This window comes from Pimephales promelas, chromosome 3 (genome assembly GCF_988280905.1).
Source record: "Pimephales promelas chromosome 3, fPimPro1.hap1.1, whole genome shotgun sequence".
Taxonomy (NCBI): Eukaryota; Metazoa; Chordata; class Actinopteri; order Cypriniformes; family Leuciscidae; genus Pimephales; species Pimephales promelas.
Genome location: NC_142771.1, coordinates 47,016,336 through 47,026,328, shown reverse-complemented (window position 1 = coordinate 47,026,328; position 9,993 = coordinate 47,016,336). Strand labels below are relative to the sequence as shown.

The following is a 9,993-nucleotide window of genomic DNA, read 5'->3' as shown; positions in this document are numbered from 1 at the left end:
GGTTAGAACATTAGGGTAGTAAACTACATAAAGCTTACAGCACCTGGTATTCCCAGGCGGTCTCCCATCCAAGTACTAACCAGGCCCGACCCTGCTTAGCTTCCGAGATCAGACGAGTTCGGGCGTTCTCAAGGTGGTATGGCCGTAAGCGAAATCTGCTGCCAAAATTGGGCTATTTGAATGGTTAGAACATTAGGGTAGTAAACTACATAAAGCTTACAGCACCTGGTATTCCCAGGCGGTCTCCCATCCAAGTACTAACCAGGCCCGACCCTGCTTAGCTTCCGAGATCAGACGAGTTCGGGCGTTCTCAAGGTGGTATGGCCGTAAGCGTAATCTGCTGCCAAAATTGGGCTATTTGAATGGTTAGAACATTAGGGTAGTAAACTACATAAAGCTTACAGCACCTGGTATTCCCAGGCGGTCTCCCAACCAAGTACTAACCAGGCCCGACCCTGCTTAGCTTCCGAGATCAGACGAGTTCTGGCGTTCTCAAGGTGGTATGGCCGTAAGCGAAATCTGCTGCCAAAATTGGGCTATTTGAATGGTTAGAACATTAGGGTAGTAAACTACATAAAGCTTACAGCACCTGGTATTCCCAGGCGGTCTCCCATCCAAGTACTAACCAGGCCCGACCCTGCTTAGCTTCCGAGATCAGACGAGTTCGGGCGTTCTCAAGGTGGTATGGCCGTAAGCGAAATCTGCTGCCAAAATTGGGCTATTTGAATGGTTAGAACATTAGGGTAGTAAACTACATAAAGCTTACAGCACCTGGTATTCCCAGGCGGTCTCCCATCCAAGTACTAACCAGGCCCGACCCTGCTTAGCTTCCGAGATCAGACGAGTTCGGGCGTTCTCAAGGTGGTATGGCCGTAAGCGAAATCTGCTGCCAAAATTGGGCTATTTGAATGGTTAGAACATTAGGGTAGTAAACTACATAAAGCTTACAGCACCTGGTATTCCCAGGCGGTCTCCCATCCAAGTACTAACCAGGCCCGACCCTGCTTAGCTTCCGAGATCAGACGAGTTCGGGCGTTCTCAAGGTGGTATGGCCGTAAGCGAAATCTGCAGCCAAAATTGGGCTATTTGAAGAAGAAAAAAAAGAGACTCTTTCAGGCTTTCTGAAGAAACTGAGAGACTATTTCAGGAATTTTGAGGGGAAAAAAGACAATTTAGGATTTTTGAAACATTTCATTGACTCTTTTTTTTTTTTTTAAACAATAAAGCTTACAGCACCTGGTATTCCCAGGCGGTCTCCCATCCAAGTACTAACCAGGCCCGACCCTGCTTAGCTTCCGAGATCAGACGAGTTCGGGCGTTCTCAAGGTGGTATGGCCGTAAGCGAAATCTGCTGCCAAAATTGGGCTATTTGAAGAAGAAAAAAAAGAGACTCTTTCAGGCTTTCTGAAGAAACTGAGAGACTATTTCAGGAATTTTGAGGGGAAAAAAGACAATTTAGGATTTTTGAAACATTTCATTGACTCTTTTTTTTTTTTTTTTTTAAACAATAAAGCTTACAGCACCTGGTATTCCCAGGCGGTCTCCCATCCAAGTACTAACCAGGCCCGACCCTGCTTAGCTTCCGAGATCAGACGAGTTCGGGCGTTCTCAAGGTGGTATGGCCGTAAGCGAAATCTGCTGCCAAAATTGGGCTATTTGAATGGTTAGAACATTAGGGTTGTAAACTACATAAAGCTTACAGCACCTGGTATTCCCAGGCGGTCTCCCATCCAAGTACTAACCAGGCCCGACCCTGCTTAGCTTCCGAGATCAGACGAGTTCGGGCGTTCTCAAGGTGGTATGGCCGTAAGCGAAATCTGCTGCCAAAATTGGGCTATTTGAATGGTTAGAACATTAGGGTAGTAAACTACAAAAAGCTTACAGCACCTGGTATTCCCAGGCGGTCTCCCATCCAAGTACTAACCAGGCCCGACCCTGCTTAGCTTCCGAGATCAGACGAGTTCGGGCGTTCTCAAGGTGGTATGGCCGTAAGCGAAATCTCCTGCCAAAATTGGGCTATTTGAATGGTTAGAACATTAGGGTAGTAAACTACATAAAGCTTACAGCACCTGGTATTCCCAGGCGGTCTCCCATCCAAGTACTAACCAGGCCCGACCCTGCTTAGCTTCCGAGATCAGACGAGTTCGGGCGTTCTCAAGGTGGTATGGCCGTAAGCGAAATCTGCTGCCAAAATTGGGCTATTTGAATGGTTAGAACATTAGGGTAGTAAACTACATAAAGCTTACAGCACCTGGTATTCCCAGGCGGTCTCCCATCCAAGTACTAACCAGGCCCGACCCTGCTTAGCTTCCGAGATCAGACGAGTTCGGGCGTTCTCAAGGTGGTATGGCCGTAAGCGAAATCTGCTGCCAAAATTGGGCTATTTGAAGAAGAAAAAAAAGAGACTCTTTCAGGCTTTCTGAAGAAACTGAGAGACTATTTCAGGAATTTTGAGGGGAAAAAAGACAATTTAGGATTTTTGAAACATTTCATTGACTCTTTTTTTTTTTTTTTTTTTTTAAACAATAAAGCTTACAGCACCTGGTATTCCCAGGCGGTCTCCCATCCAAGTACTAACCAGGCCCGACCCTGCTTAGCTTCCGAGATCAGACGAGTTCGGGCGTTCTCAAGGTGGTATGGCCGTAAGCGAAATCTGCTGCCAAAATTGGGCTATTTGAATGGTTAGAACATTAGGGTAGTAAACTACATAAAGCTTACAGCACCTGGTATTCCCAGGCGGTCTCCCATCCAAGTACTAACCAGGCCCGACCCTGCTTAGCTTCCGAGATCAGACGAGTTCGGGCGTTCTCAAGGTGGTATGGCCGTAAGCGAAATCTGCTGCCAAAATTGGGCTATTTGAATGGTTAGAACATTAGGGTAGTAAACTACATAAAGCTTACAGCACCTGGTATTCCCAGGCGGTCTCCCATCCAAGTACTAACCAGGCCCGACCCTGCTTAGCTTCCGAGATCAGACGAGTTCGGGCGTTCTCAAGGTGGTATGGCCGTAAGCGAAATCTGCTGCCAAAATTGGGCTATTTGAATGGTTAGAACATTAGGGTAGTAAACTACATAAAGCTTACAGCACCTGGTATTCCCAGGCGGTCTCCCATCCAAGTACTAACCAGGCCCGACCCTGCTTAGCTTCCGAGATCAGACGAGTTCGGGCGTTCTCAAGGTGGTATGGCCGTAAGCGAAATCTGCTGCCAAAATTGGGCTATTTGAATGGTTAGAACATTAGGGTAGTAAACTACATAAAGCTTACAGCACCTGGTATTCCCAGGCGGTCTCCCATCCAAGTACTAACCAGGCCCGACCCTGCTTAGCTTCCGAGATCAGACGAGTTCGGGCGTTCTCAAGGTGGTATGGCCGTAAGCGAAATCTGCTGCCAAAATTGGGCTATTTGAATGGTTAGAACATTAGGGTAGTAAACTACATAAAGCTTACAGCACCTGGTATTCCCAGGCGGTCTCCCATCCAAGTACTAACCAGGCCCGACCCTGCTTAGCTTCCGAGATCAGGCGAGTTCGGGCGTTCTCAAGGTGGTATGGCCGTAAGCGAAATCTGCTGCCAAAATTGGGCTATTTGAATGGTTAGAACATTAGGGTAGTAAACTACATAAAGCTTACAGCACCTGGTATTCCCAGGCGGTCTCCCATCCAAGTACTAACCAGGCCCGACCCTGCTTAGCTTCCGAGATCAGACGAGTTCGGGCGTTCTCAAGGTGGTATGGCCGTAAGCGAAATCTGCTGCCAAAATTGGGCTATTTGAATGGTTAGAACATTAGGGTAGTAAACTACATAAAGCTTACAGCACCTGGTATTCCCAGGCGGTCTCCCATCCAAGTACTAACCAGGCCCGACCCTGCTTAGCTTCCGAGATCAGACGAGTTCGGGCGTTCTCAAGGTGGTATGGCCGTAAGCGAAATCTGCTGCCAAAATTGGGCTATTTGAATGGTTAGAACATTAGGGTAGTAAACTACATAAAGCTTACAGCACCTGGTATTCCCAGGCGGTCTCCCATCCAAGTACTAACCAGGCCCGACCCTGCTTAGCTTCCGAGATCAGACGAGTTCGGGCGTTCTCAAGGTGGTATGGCCGTAAGCGAAATCTGCTGCCAAAATTGGGCTATTTGAAGAAGAAAAAAAAGAGACTCTTTCAGGCTTTCTGAAGAAACTGAGAGACTATTTCAGGAATTTTGAGGGGAAAAAAGACAATTTAGGATTTTTGAAACATTTCATTGACTCTTTTTTTTTTTTTTTTTTTAAACAATAAAGCTTACAGCACCTGGTATTCCCAGGCGGTCTCCCATCCAAGTACTAACCAGGCCCGACCCTGCTTAGCTTCCGAGATCAGACGAGTTCGGGCGTTCTCAAGGTGGTATGGCCGTAAGCGAAATCTGCTGCCAAAATTGGGCTATTTGAATGGTTAGAACATTAGGGTTGTAAACTACATAAAGCTTACAGCACCTGGTATTCCCAGGCGGTCTCCCATCCAAGTACTAACCAGGCCCGACCCTGCTTAGCTTCCGAGATCAGACGAGTTCGGGCGTTCTCAAGGTGGTATGGCCGTAAGCGAAATCTGCTGCCAAAATTGGGCTATTTGAATGGTTAGAACATTAGGGTAGTAAACTACATAAAGCTTACAGCACCTGGTATTCCCAGGCGGTCTCCCATCCAAGTACTAACCAGGCCCGACCCTGCTTAGCTTCCGAGATCAGACGAGTTCGGGCGTTCTCAAGGTGGTATGGCCGTAAGCGAAATCTGCTGCCAAAATTGGGCTATTTGAATGGTTAGAACATTAGGGTAGTAAACTACATAAAGCTTACAGCACCTGGTATTCCCAGGCGGTCTCCCATCCAAGTACTAACCAGGCCCGACCCTGCTTAGCTTCCGAGATCAGACGAGTTCGGGCGTTCTCAAGGTGGTATGGCCGTAAGCGAAATCTGCTGCCAAAATTGGGCTATTTGAATGGTTAGAACATTAGGGTAGTAAACTACATAAAGCTTACAGCACCTGGTATTCCCAGGCGGTCTCCCATCCAAGTACTAACCAGGCCCGACCCTGCTTAGCTTCCGAGATCAGACGAGTTCGGGCGTTCTCAAGGTGGTATGGCCGTAAGCGAAATCTGCTGCCAAAATTGGGCTATTTGAATGGTTAGAACATTAGGGTAGTAAACTACATAAAGCTTACAGCACCTGGTATTCCCAGGCGGTCTCCCATCCAAGTACTAACCAGGCCCGACCCTGCTTAGCTTCCGAGATCAGACGAGTTCGGGCGTTCTCAAGGTGGTATGGCCGTAAGCGGAATCTGCTGCCAAAATTGGGCTATTTGAATGGTTAGAACATTAGGGTAGTAAACTACATAAAGCTTACAGCACCTGGTATTCCCAGGCGGTCTCCCATCCAAGTACTAACCAGGCCCGACCCTGCTTAGCTTCCGAGATCAGACGAGTTCGGGCGTTCTCAAGGTGGTATGGCCGTAAGCGAAATCTGCTGCCAAAATTGGGCTATTTGAATGGTTAGAACATTAGGGTAGTAAACTACATAAAGCTTACAGCACCTGGTATTCCCAGGCGGTCTCCCATCCAAGTACTAACCAGGCCCGACCCTGCTTAGCTTCCGAGATCAGACGAGTTCGGGCGTTCTCAAGGTGGTATGGCAGTAAGCGAAATCTGCTGCCAAAATTGGGCTATTTGAATGGTTAGAACATTAGGGTAGTAAACTACATAAAGCTTACAGCACCTGGTATTCCCAGGCGGTCTCCCATCCAAGTACTAACCAGGCCCGACCCTGCTTAGCTTCCGAGATCAGACGAGTTCGGGCGTTCTCAAGGTGGTATGGCCGTAAGCGAAATCTGCTGCCAAAATTGGGCTATTTGAATGGTTAGAACATTAGGGTAGTAAACTACATAAAGCTTACAGCACCTGGTATTCCCAGGCGGTCTCCCATCCAAGTACTAACCAGGCCCGACCCTGCTTAGCTTCCGAGATCAGACGAGTTCGGGCGTTCTCAAGGTGGTATGGCCGTAAGCGAAATCTGCTGCCAAAATTGGGCTATTTGAAGAAGAAAAAAAAGAGACTCTTTCAGGCTTTCTGAAGAAACTGAGAGACTATTTCAGGAATTTTGAGGGGAAAAAAGACAATTTAGGATTTTTGAAACATTTCATTGACTCTTTTTTTTTTTTTTTTTTAAACAATAAAGCTTACAGCACCTGGTATTCCCAGGCGGTCTCCCATCCAAGTACTAACCAGGCCCGACCCTGCTTAGCTTCCGAGATCAGACGAGTTCGGGCGTTCTCAAGGTGGTATGGCCGTAAGCGAAATCTGCTGCCAAAATTGGGCTATTTGAATGGTTAGAACATTAGGGTTGTAAACTACATAAAGCTTACAGCACCTGGTATTCCCAGGCGGTCTCCCATCCAAGTACTAACCAGGCCCGACCCTGCTTAGCTTCCGAGATCAGACGAGTTCGGGCGTTCTCAAGGTGGTATGGCCGTAAGCGAAATCTGCTGCCAAAATTGGGCTATTTGAATGGTTAGAACATTAGGGTAGTAAACTACAAAAAGCTTACAGCACCTGGTATTCCCAGGCGGTCTCCCATCCAAGTACTAACCAGGCCCGACCCTGCTTAGCTTCCGAGATCAGACGAGTTCGGGCGTTCTCAAGGTGGTATGGCCGTAAGCGAAATCTCCTGCCAAAATTGGGCTATTTGAATGGTTAGAACATTAGGGTAGTAAACTACATAAAGCTTACAGCACCTGGTATTCCCAGGCGGTCTCCCATCCAAGTACTAACCAGGCCCGACCCTGCTTAGCTTCCGAGATCAGACGAGTTCGGGCGTTCTCAAGGTGGTATGGCCGTAAGCGAAATCTGCTGCCAAAATTGGGCTATTTGAATGGTTAGAACATTAGGGTAGTAAACTACATAAAGCTTACAGCACCTGGTATTCCCAGGCGGTCTCCCATCCAAGTACTAACCAGGCCCGACCCTGCTTAGCTTCCGAGATCAGACGAGTTCGGGCGTTCTCAAGGTGGTATGGCCGTAAGCGAAATCTGCTGCCAAAATTGGGCTATTTGAAGAAGAAAAAAAAGAGACTCTTTCAGGCTTTCTGAAGAAACTGAGAGACTATTTCAGGAATTTTGAGGGGAAAAAAGACAATTTAGGATTTTTGAAACATTTCATTGACTCTTTTTTTTTTTTTTTTTTTTAAACAATAAAGCTTACAGCACCTGGTATTCCCAGGCGGTCTCCCATCCAAGTACTAACCAGGCCCGACCCTGCTTAGCTTCCGAGATCAGACGAGTTCGGGCGTTCTCAAGGTGGTATGGCCGTAAGCGAAATCTGCTGCCAAAATTGGGCTATTTGAATGGTTAGAACATTAGGGTAGTAAACTACATAAAGCTTACAGCACCTGGTATTCCCAGGCGGTCTCCCATCCAAGTACTAACCAGGCCCGACCCTGCTTAGCTTCCGAGATCAGACGAGTTCGGGCGTTCTCAAGGTGGTATGGCCGTAAGCGAAATCTGCTGCCAAAATTGGGCTATTTGAATGGTTAGAACATTAGGGTAGTAAACTACATAAAGCTTACAGCACCTGGTATTCCCAGGCGGTCTCCCATCCAAGTACTAACCAGGCCCGACCCTGCTTAGCTTCCGAGATCAGACGAGTTCGGGCGTTCTCAAGGTGGTATGGCCGTAAGCGAAATCTGCTGCCAAAATTGGGCTATTTGAATGGTTAGAACATTAGGGTAGTAAACTACATAAAGCTTACAGCACCTGGTATTCCCAGGCGGTCTCCCATCCAAGTACTAACCAGGCCCGACCCTGCTTAGCTTCCGAGATCAGACGAGTTCGGGCGTTCTCAAGGTGGTATGGCCGTAAGCGAAATCTGCTGCCAAAATTGGGCTATTTGAATGGTTAGAACATTAGGGTAGTAAACTACATAAAGCTTACAGCACCTGGTATTCCCAGGCGGTCTCCCATCCAAGTACTAACCAGGCCCGACCCTGCTTAGCTTCCGAGATCAGACGAGTTCGGGCGTTCTCAAGGTGGTATGGCCGTAAGCGAAATCTGCTGCCAAAATTGGGCTATTTGAATGGTTAGAACATTAGGGTAGTAAACTACATAAAGCTTACAGCACCTGGTATTCCCAGGCGGTCTCCCATCCAAGTACTAACCAGGCCCGACCCTGCTTAGCTTCCGAGATCAGGCGAGTTCGGGCGTTCTCAAGGTGGTATGGCCGTAAGCGAAATCTGCTGCCAAAATTGGGCTATTTGAATGGTTAGAACATTAGGGTAGTAAACTACATAAAGCTTACAGCACCTGGTATTCCCAGGCGGTCTCCCATCCAAGTACTAACCAGGCCCGACCCTGCTTAGCTTCCGAGATCAGACGAGTTCGGGCGTTCTCAAGGTGGTATGGCCGTAAGCGAAATCTGCTGCCAAAATTGGGCTATTTGAATGGTTAGAACATTAGGGTAGTAAACTACATAAAGCTTACAGCACCTGGTATTCCCAGGCGGTCTCCCATCCAAGTACTAACCAGGCCCGACCCTGCTTAGCTTCCGAGATCAGACGAGTTCGGGCGTTCTCAAGGTGGTATGGCCGTAAGCGAAATCTGCTGCCAAAATTGGGCTATTTGAATGGTTAGAACATTAGGGTAGTAAACTACATAAAGCTTACAGCACCTGGTATTCCCAGGCGGTCTCCCATCCAAGTACTAACCAGGCCCGACCCTGCTTAGCTTCCGAGATCAGACGAGTTCGGGCGTTCTCAAGGTGGTATGGCCGTAAGCGAAATCTGCTGCCAAAATTGGGCTATTTGAAGAAGAAAAAAAAGAGACTCTTTCAGGCTTTCTGAAGAAACTGAGAGACTATTTCAGGAATTTTGAGGGGAAAAAAGACAATTTAGGATTTTTGAAACATTTCATTGACTCTTTTTTTTTTTTTTTTTTTAAACAATAAAGCTTACAGCACCTGGTATTCCCAGGCGGTCTCCCATCCAAGTACTAACCAGGCCCGACCCTGCTTAGCTTCCGAGATCAGACGAGTTCGGGCGTTCTCAAGGTGGTATGGCCGTAAGCGAAATCTGCTGCCAAAATTGGGCTATTTGAATGGTTAGAACATTAGGGTTGTAAACTACATAAAGCTTACAGCACCTGGTATTCCCAGGCGGTCTCCCATCCAAGTACTAACCAGGCCCGACCCTGCTTAGCTTCCGAGATCAGACGAGTTCGGGCGTTCTCAAGGTGGTATGGCCGTAAGCGAAATCTGCTGCCAAAATTGGGCTATTTGAATGGTTAGAACATTAGGGTAGTAAACTACATAAAGCTTACAGCACCTGGTATTCCCAGGCGGTCTCCCATCCAAGTACTAACCAGGCCCGACCCTGCTTAGCTTCCGAGATCAGACGAGTTCGGGCGTTCTCAAGGTGGTATGGCCGTAAGCGAAATCTGCTGCCAAAATTGGGCTATTTGAATGGTTAGAACATTAGGGTAGTAAACTACATAAAGCTTACAGCACCTGGTATTCCCAGGCGGTCTCCCATCCAAGTACTAACCAGGCCCGACCCTGCTTAGCTTCCGAGATCAGACGAGTTCGGGCGTTCTCAAGGTGGTATGGCCGTAAGCGAAATCTGCTGCCAAAATTGGGCTATTTGAATGGTTAGAACATTAGGGTAGTAAACTACATAAAGCTTACAGCACCTGGTATTCCCAGGCGGTCTCCCATCCAAGTACTAACCAGGCCCGACCCTGCTTAGCTTCCGAGATCAGACGAGTTCGGGCGTTCTCAAGGTGGTATGGCCGTAAGCGAAATCTGCTGCCAAAATTGGGCTATTTGAATGGTTAGAACATTAGGGTAGTAAACTACATAAAGCTTACAGCACCTGGTATTCCCAGGCGGTCTCCCATCCAAGTACTAACCAGGCCCGACCCTGCTTAGCTTCCGAGATCAGACGAGTTCGGGCGTTCTCAAGGTGGTATGGCCGTAAGCGGAAT

At 47.7% G+C, this 9,993-nt stretch overlaps 51 non-coding genes across 51 annotated transcripts; all 51 read right to left on the bottom strand.

Moving 5' to 3' along the window:
- Window positions 1–31: 31 nt before the first annotated feature.
- LOC148993363 (5S ribosomal RNA) lies at window positions 32–150 on the bottom strand. Its single transcript, XR_016159015.1, has one exon. It is a non-coding gene; the product is annotated as a 5S ribosomal RNA (ribosomal RNA).
- Window positions 151–213: 63 nt separating this feature from the next.
- On the bottom strand, window positions 214–332 carry LOC148993362 (5S ribosomal RNA). The gene has a single exon (XR_016159014.1). It is a non-coding gene; the product is annotated as a 5S ribosomal RNA (ribosomal RNA).
- Window positions 333–395: 63 nt separating this feature from the next.
- Window positions 396–514, bottom strand: LOC148993361 (5S ribosomal RNA). Its single transcript, XR_016163293.1, has one exon. It is a non-coding gene; the product is annotated as a 5S ribosomal RNA (ribosomal RNA).
- Window positions 515–577: 63 nt separating this feature from the next.
- LOC148993360 (5S ribosomal RNA) lies at window positions 578–696 on the bottom strand. The gene has a single exon (XR_016159013.1). It is a non-coding gene; the product is annotated as a 5S ribosomal RNA (ribosomal RNA).
- Window positions 697–759: 63 nt separating this feature from the next.
- LOC148993359 (5S ribosomal RNA) lies at window positions 760–878 on the bottom strand. The gene has a single exon (XR_016159012.1). It is a non-coding gene; the product is annotated as a 5S ribosomal RNA (ribosomal RNA).
- Window positions 879–941: 63 nt separating this feature from the next.
- On the bottom strand, window positions 942–1,060 carry LOC148993358 (5S ribosomal RNA). The gene has a single exon (XR_016159011.1). It is a non-coding gene; the product is annotated as a 5S ribosomal RNA (ribosomal RNA).
- Window positions 1,061–1,224: 164 nt separating this feature from the next.
- LOC148993357 (5S ribosomal RNA) lies at window positions 1,225–1,343 on the bottom strand. The gene has a single exon (XR_016159010.1). It is a non-coding gene; the product is annotated as a 5S ribosomal RNA (ribosomal RNA).
- A 168-nt stretch (window positions 1,344–1,511) lies between these two features.
- On the bottom strand, window positions 1,512–1,630 carry LOC148993356 (5S ribosomal RNA). The gene has a single exon (XR_016159009.1). It is a non-coding gene; the product is annotated as a 5S ribosomal RNA (ribosomal RNA).
- A 63-nt stretch (window positions 1,631–1,693) lies between these two features.
- Window positions 1,694–1,812, bottom strand: LOC148993355 (5S ribosomal RNA). Its single transcript, XR_016159008.1, has one exon. It is a non-coding gene; the product is annotated as a 5S ribosomal RNA (ribosomal RNA).
- A 63-nt stretch (window positions 1,813–1,875) lies between these two features.
- LOC148993354 (5S ribosomal RNA) lies at window positions 1,876–1,994 on the bottom strand. The gene has a single exon (XR_016159007.1). It is a non-coding gene; the product is annotated as a 5S ribosomal RNA (ribosomal RNA).
- Window positions 1,995–2,057: 63 nt separating this feature from the next.
- On the bottom strand, window positions 2,058–2,176 carry LOC148993353 (5S ribosomal RNA). The gene has a single exon (XR_016159005.1). It is a non-coding gene; the product is annotated as a 5S ribosomal RNA (ribosomal RNA).
- A 63-nt stretch (window positions 2,177–2,239) lies between these two features.
- LOC148993352 (5S ribosomal RNA) lies at window positions 2,240–2,358 on the bottom strand. Its single transcript, XR_016159004.1, has one exon. It is a non-coding gene; the product is annotated as a 5S ribosomal RNA (ribosomal RNA).
- A 171-nt stretch (window positions 2,359–2,529) lies between these two features.
- LOC148993351 (5S ribosomal RNA) lies at window positions 2,530–2,648 on the bottom strand. Its single transcript, XR_016159003.1, has one exon. It is a non-coding gene; the product is annotated as a 5S ribosomal RNA (ribosomal RNA).
- A 63-nt stretch (window positions 2,649–2,711) lies between these two features.
- LOC148993350 (5S ribosomal RNA) lies at window positions 2,712–2,830 on the bottom strand. The gene has a single exon (XR_016159002.1). It is a non-coding gene; the product is annotated as a 5S ribosomal RNA (ribosomal RNA).
- Window positions 2,831–2,893: 63 nt separating this feature from the next.
- LOC148993349 (5S ribosomal RNA) lies at window positions 2,894–3,012 on the bottom strand. The gene has a single exon (XR_016159001.1). It is a non-coding gene; the product is annotated as a 5S ribosomal RNA (ribosomal RNA).
- Window positions 3,013–3,075: 63 nt separating this feature from the next.
- Window positions 3,076–3,194, bottom strand: LOC148993348 (5S ribosomal RNA). Its single transcript, XR_016159000.1, has one exon. It is a non-coding gene; the product is annotated as a 5S ribosomal RNA (ribosomal RNA).
- A 63-nt stretch (window positions 3,195–3,257) lies between these two features.
- Window positions 3,258–3,376, bottom strand: LOC148993347 (5S ribosomal RNA). The gene has a single exon (XR_016158999.1). It is a non-coding gene; the product is annotated as a 5S ribosomal RNA (ribosomal RNA).
- Window positions 3,377–3,439: 63 nt separating this feature from the next.
- Window positions 3,440–3,558, bottom strand: LOC148993346 (5S ribosomal RNA). The gene has a single exon (XR_016162417.1). It is a non-coding gene; the product is annotated as a 5S ribosomal RNA (ribosomal RNA).
- A 63-nt stretch (window positions 3,559–3,621) lies between these two features.
- On the bottom strand, window positions 3,622–3,740 carry LOC148993345 (5S ribosomal RNA). Its single transcript, XR_016158998.1, has one exon. It is a non-coding gene; the product is annotated as a 5S ribosomal RNA (ribosomal RNA).
- Window positions 3,741–3,803: 63 nt separating this feature from the next.
- Window positions 3,804–3,922, bottom strand: LOC148993344 (5S ribosomal RNA). Its single transcript, XR_016158997.1, has one exon. It is a non-coding gene; the product is annotated as a 5S ribosomal RNA (ribosomal RNA).
- A 63-nt stretch (window positions 3,923–3,985) lies between these two features.
- LOC148993343 (5S ribosomal RNA) lies at window positions 3,986–4,104 on the bottom strand. The gene has a single exon (XR_016158996.1). It is a non-coding gene; the product is annotated as a 5S ribosomal RNA (ribosomal RNA).
- A 169-nt stretch (window positions 4,105–4,273) lies between these two features.
- On the bottom strand, window positions 4,274–4,392 carry LOC148993342 (5S ribosomal RNA). The gene has a single exon (XR_016158994.1). It is a non-coding gene; the product is annotated as a 5S ribosomal RNA (ribosomal RNA).
- Window positions 4,393–4,455: 63 nt separating this feature from the next.
- LOC148993341 (5S ribosomal RNA) lies at window positions 4,456–4,574 on the bottom strand. Its single transcript, XR_016158993.1, has one exon. It is a non-coding gene; the product is annotated as a 5S ribosomal RNA (ribosomal RNA).
- A 63-nt stretch (window positions 4,575–4,637) lies between these two features.
- On the bottom strand, window positions 4,638–4,756 carry LOC148993340 (5S ribosomal RNA). Its single transcript, XR_016158992.1, has one exon. It is a non-coding gene; the product is annotated as a 5S ribosomal RNA (ribosomal RNA).
- A 63-nt stretch (window positions 4,757–4,819) lies between these two features.
- On the bottom strand, window positions 4,820–4,938 carry LOC148993339 (5S ribosomal RNA). Its single transcript, XR_016158991.1, has one exon. It is a non-coding gene; the product is annotated as a 5S ribosomal RNA (ribosomal RNA).
- Window positions 4,939–5,001: 63 nt separating this feature from the next.
- LOC148993338 (5S ribosomal RNA) lies at window positions 5,002–5,120 on the bottom strand. The gene has a single exon (XR_016158990.1). It is a non-coding gene; the product is annotated as a 5S ribosomal RNA (ribosomal RNA).
- A 63-nt stretch (window positions 5,121–5,183) lies between these two features.
- LOC148993337 (5S ribosomal RNA) lies at window positions 5,184–5,302 on the bottom strand. The gene has a single exon (XR_016158988.1). It is a non-coding gene; the product is annotated as a 5S ribosomal RNA (ribosomal RNA).
- A 63-nt stretch (window positions 5,303–5,365) lies between these two features.
- On the bottom strand, window positions 5,366–5,484 carry LOC148993336 (5S ribosomal RNA). The gene has a single exon (XR_016158987.1). It is a non-coding gene; the product is annotated as a 5S ribosomal RNA (ribosomal RNA).
- Window positions 5,485–5,547: 63 nt separating this feature from the next.
- Window positions 5,548–5,666, bottom strand: LOC148993335 (5S ribosomal RNA). Its single transcript, XR_016162430.1, has one exon. It is a non-coding gene; the product is annotated as a 5S ribosomal RNA (ribosomal RNA).
- A 63-nt stretch (window positions 5,667–5,729) lies between these two features.
- Window positions 5,730–5,848, bottom strand: LOC148993334 (5S ribosomal RNA). Its single transcript, XR_016158986.1, has one exon. It is a non-coding gene; the product is annotated as a 5S ribosomal RNA (ribosomal RNA).
- Window positions 5,849–5,911: 63 nt separating this feature from the next.
- On the bottom strand, window positions 5,912–6,030 carry LOC148993333 (5S ribosomal RNA). Its single transcript, XR_016158985.1, has one exon. It is a non-coding gene; the product is annotated as a 5S ribosomal RNA (ribosomal RNA).
- A 168-nt stretch (window positions 6,031–6,198) lies between these two features.
- Window positions 6,199–6,317, bottom strand: LOC148993332 (5S ribosomal RNA). The gene has a single exon (XR_016158984.1). It is a non-coding gene; the product is annotated as a 5S ribosomal RNA (ribosomal RNA).
- Window positions 6,318–6,380: 63 nt separating this feature from the next.
- On the bottom strand, window positions 6,381–6,499 carry LOC148993331 (5S ribosomal RNA). Its single transcript, XR_016158982.1, has one exon. It is a non-coding gene; the product is annotated as a 5S ribosomal RNA (ribosomal RNA).
- A 63-nt stretch (window positions 6,500–6,562) lies between these two features.
- LOC148993330 (5S ribosomal RNA) lies at window positions 6,563–6,681 on the bottom strand. Its single transcript, XR_016158981.1, has one exon. It is a non-coding gene; the product is annotated as a 5S ribosomal RNA (ribosomal RNA).
- Window positions 6,682–6,744: 63 nt separating this feature from the next.
- LOC148993329 (5S ribosomal RNA) lies at window positions 6,745–6,863 on the bottom strand. The gene has a single exon (XR_016158980.1). It is a non-coding gene; the product is annotated as a 5S ribosomal RNA (ribosomal RNA).
- Window positions 6,864–6,926: 63 nt separating this feature from the next.
- Window positions 6,927–7,045, bottom strand: LOC148993328 (5S ribosomal RNA). The gene has a single exon (XR_016158979.1). It is a non-coding gene; the product is annotated as a 5S ribosomal RNA (ribosomal RNA).
- A 170-nt stretch (window positions 7,046–7,215) lies between these two features.
- LOC148993327 (5S ribosomal RNA) lies at window positions 7,216–7,334 on the bottom strand. The gene has a single exon (XR_016158978.1). It is a non-coding gene; the product is annotated as a 5S ribosomal RNA (ribosomal RNA).
- A 63-nt stretch (window positions 7,335–7,397) lies between these two features.
- LOC148993326 (5S ribosomal RNA) lies at window positions 7,398–7,516 on the bottom strand. The gene has a single exon (XR_016158977.1). It is a non-coding gene; the product is annotated as a 5S ribosomal RNA (ribosomal RNA).
- A 63-nt stretch (window positions 7,517–7,579) lies between these two features.
- Window positions 7,580–7,698, bottom strand: LOC148993325 (5S ribosomal RNA). The gene has a single exon (XR_016158976.1). It is a non-coding gene; the product is annotated as a 5S ribosomal RNA (ribosomal RNA).
- Window positions 7,699–7,761: 63 nt separating this feature from the next.
- LOC148993324 (5S ribosomal RNA) lies at window positions 7,762–7,880 on the bottom strand. The gene has a single exon (XR_016158975.1). It is a non-coding gene; the product is annotated as a 5S ribosomal RNA (ribosomal RNA).
- A 63-nt stretch (window positions 7,881–7,943) lies between these two features.
- On the bottom strand, window positions 7,944–8,062 carry LOC148993323 (5S ribosomal RNA). The gene has a single exon (XR_016158974.1). It is a non-coding gene; the product is annotated as a 5S ribosomal RNA (ribosomal RNA).
- A 63-nt stretch (window positions 8,063–8,125) lies between these two features.
- On the bottom strand, window positions 8,126–8,244 carry LOC148993322 (5S ribosomal RNA). Its single transcript, XR_016162415.1, has one exon. It is a non-coding gene; the product is annotated as a 5S ribosomal RNA (ribosomal RNA).
- A 63-nt stretch (window positions 8,245–8,307) lies between these two features.
- On the bottom strand, window positions 8,308–8,426 carry LOC148993321 (5S ribosomal RNA). Its single transcript, XR_016158973.1, has one exon. It is a non-coding gene; the product is annotated as a 5S ribosomal RNA (ribosomal RNA).
- A 63-nt stretch (window positions 8,427–8,489) lies between these two features.
- LOC148993320 (5S ribosomal RNA) lies at window positions 8,490–8,608 on the bottom strand. Its single transcript, XR_016158971.1, has one exon. It is a non-coding gene; the product is annotated as a 5S ribosomal RNA (ribosomal RNA).
- Window positions 8,609–8,671: 63 nt separating this feature from the next.
- On the bottom strand, window positions 8,672–8,790 carry LOC148993319 (5S ribosomal RNA). The gene has a single exon (XR_016158970.1). It is a non-coding gene; the product is annotated as a 5S ribosomal RNA (ribosomal RNA).
- A 169-nt stretch (window positions 8,791–8,959) lies between these two features.
- LOC148993318 (5S ribosomal RNA) lies at window positions 8,960–9,078 on the bottom strand. The gene has a single exon (XR_016158969.1). It is a non-coding gene; the product is annotated as a 5S ribosomal RNA (ribosomal RNA).
- A 63-nt stretch (window positions 9,079–9,141) lies between these two features.
- LOC148993317 (5S ribosomal RNA) lies at window positions 9,142–9,260 on the bottom strand. Its single transcript, XR_016158968.1, has one exon. It is a non-coding gene; the product is annotated as a 5S ribosomal RNA (ribosomal RNA).
- A 63-nt stretch (window positions 9,261–9,323) lies between these two features.
- LOC148993316 (5S ribosomal RNA) lies at window positions 9,324–9,442 on the bottom strand. Its single transcript, XR_016158967.1, has one exon. It is a non-coding gene; the product is annotated as a 5S ribosomal RNA (ribosomal RNA).
- A 63-nt stretch (window positions 9,443–9,505) lies between these two features.
- On the bottom strand, window positions 9,506–9,624 carry LOC148993315 (5S ribosomal RNA). The gene has a single exon (XR_016158965.1). It is a non-coding gene; the product is annotated as a 5S ribosomal RNA (ribosomal RNA).
- Window positions 9,625–9,687: 63 nt separating this feature from the next.
- Window positions 9,688–9,806, bottom strand: LOC148993314 (5S ribosomal RNA). Its single transcript, XR_016158964.1, has one exon. It is a non-coding gene; the product is annotated as a 5S ribosomal RNA (ribosomal RNA).
- Window positions 9,807–9,869: 63 nt separating this feature from the next.
- Window positions 9,870–9,988, bottom strand: LOC148993313 (5S ribosomal RNA). Its single transcript, XR_016158963.1, has one exon. It is a non-coding gene; the product is annotated as a 5S ribosomal RNA (ribosomal RNA).
- Between the last annotated feature and the right edge of the window lie 5 nt (window positions 9,989–9,993).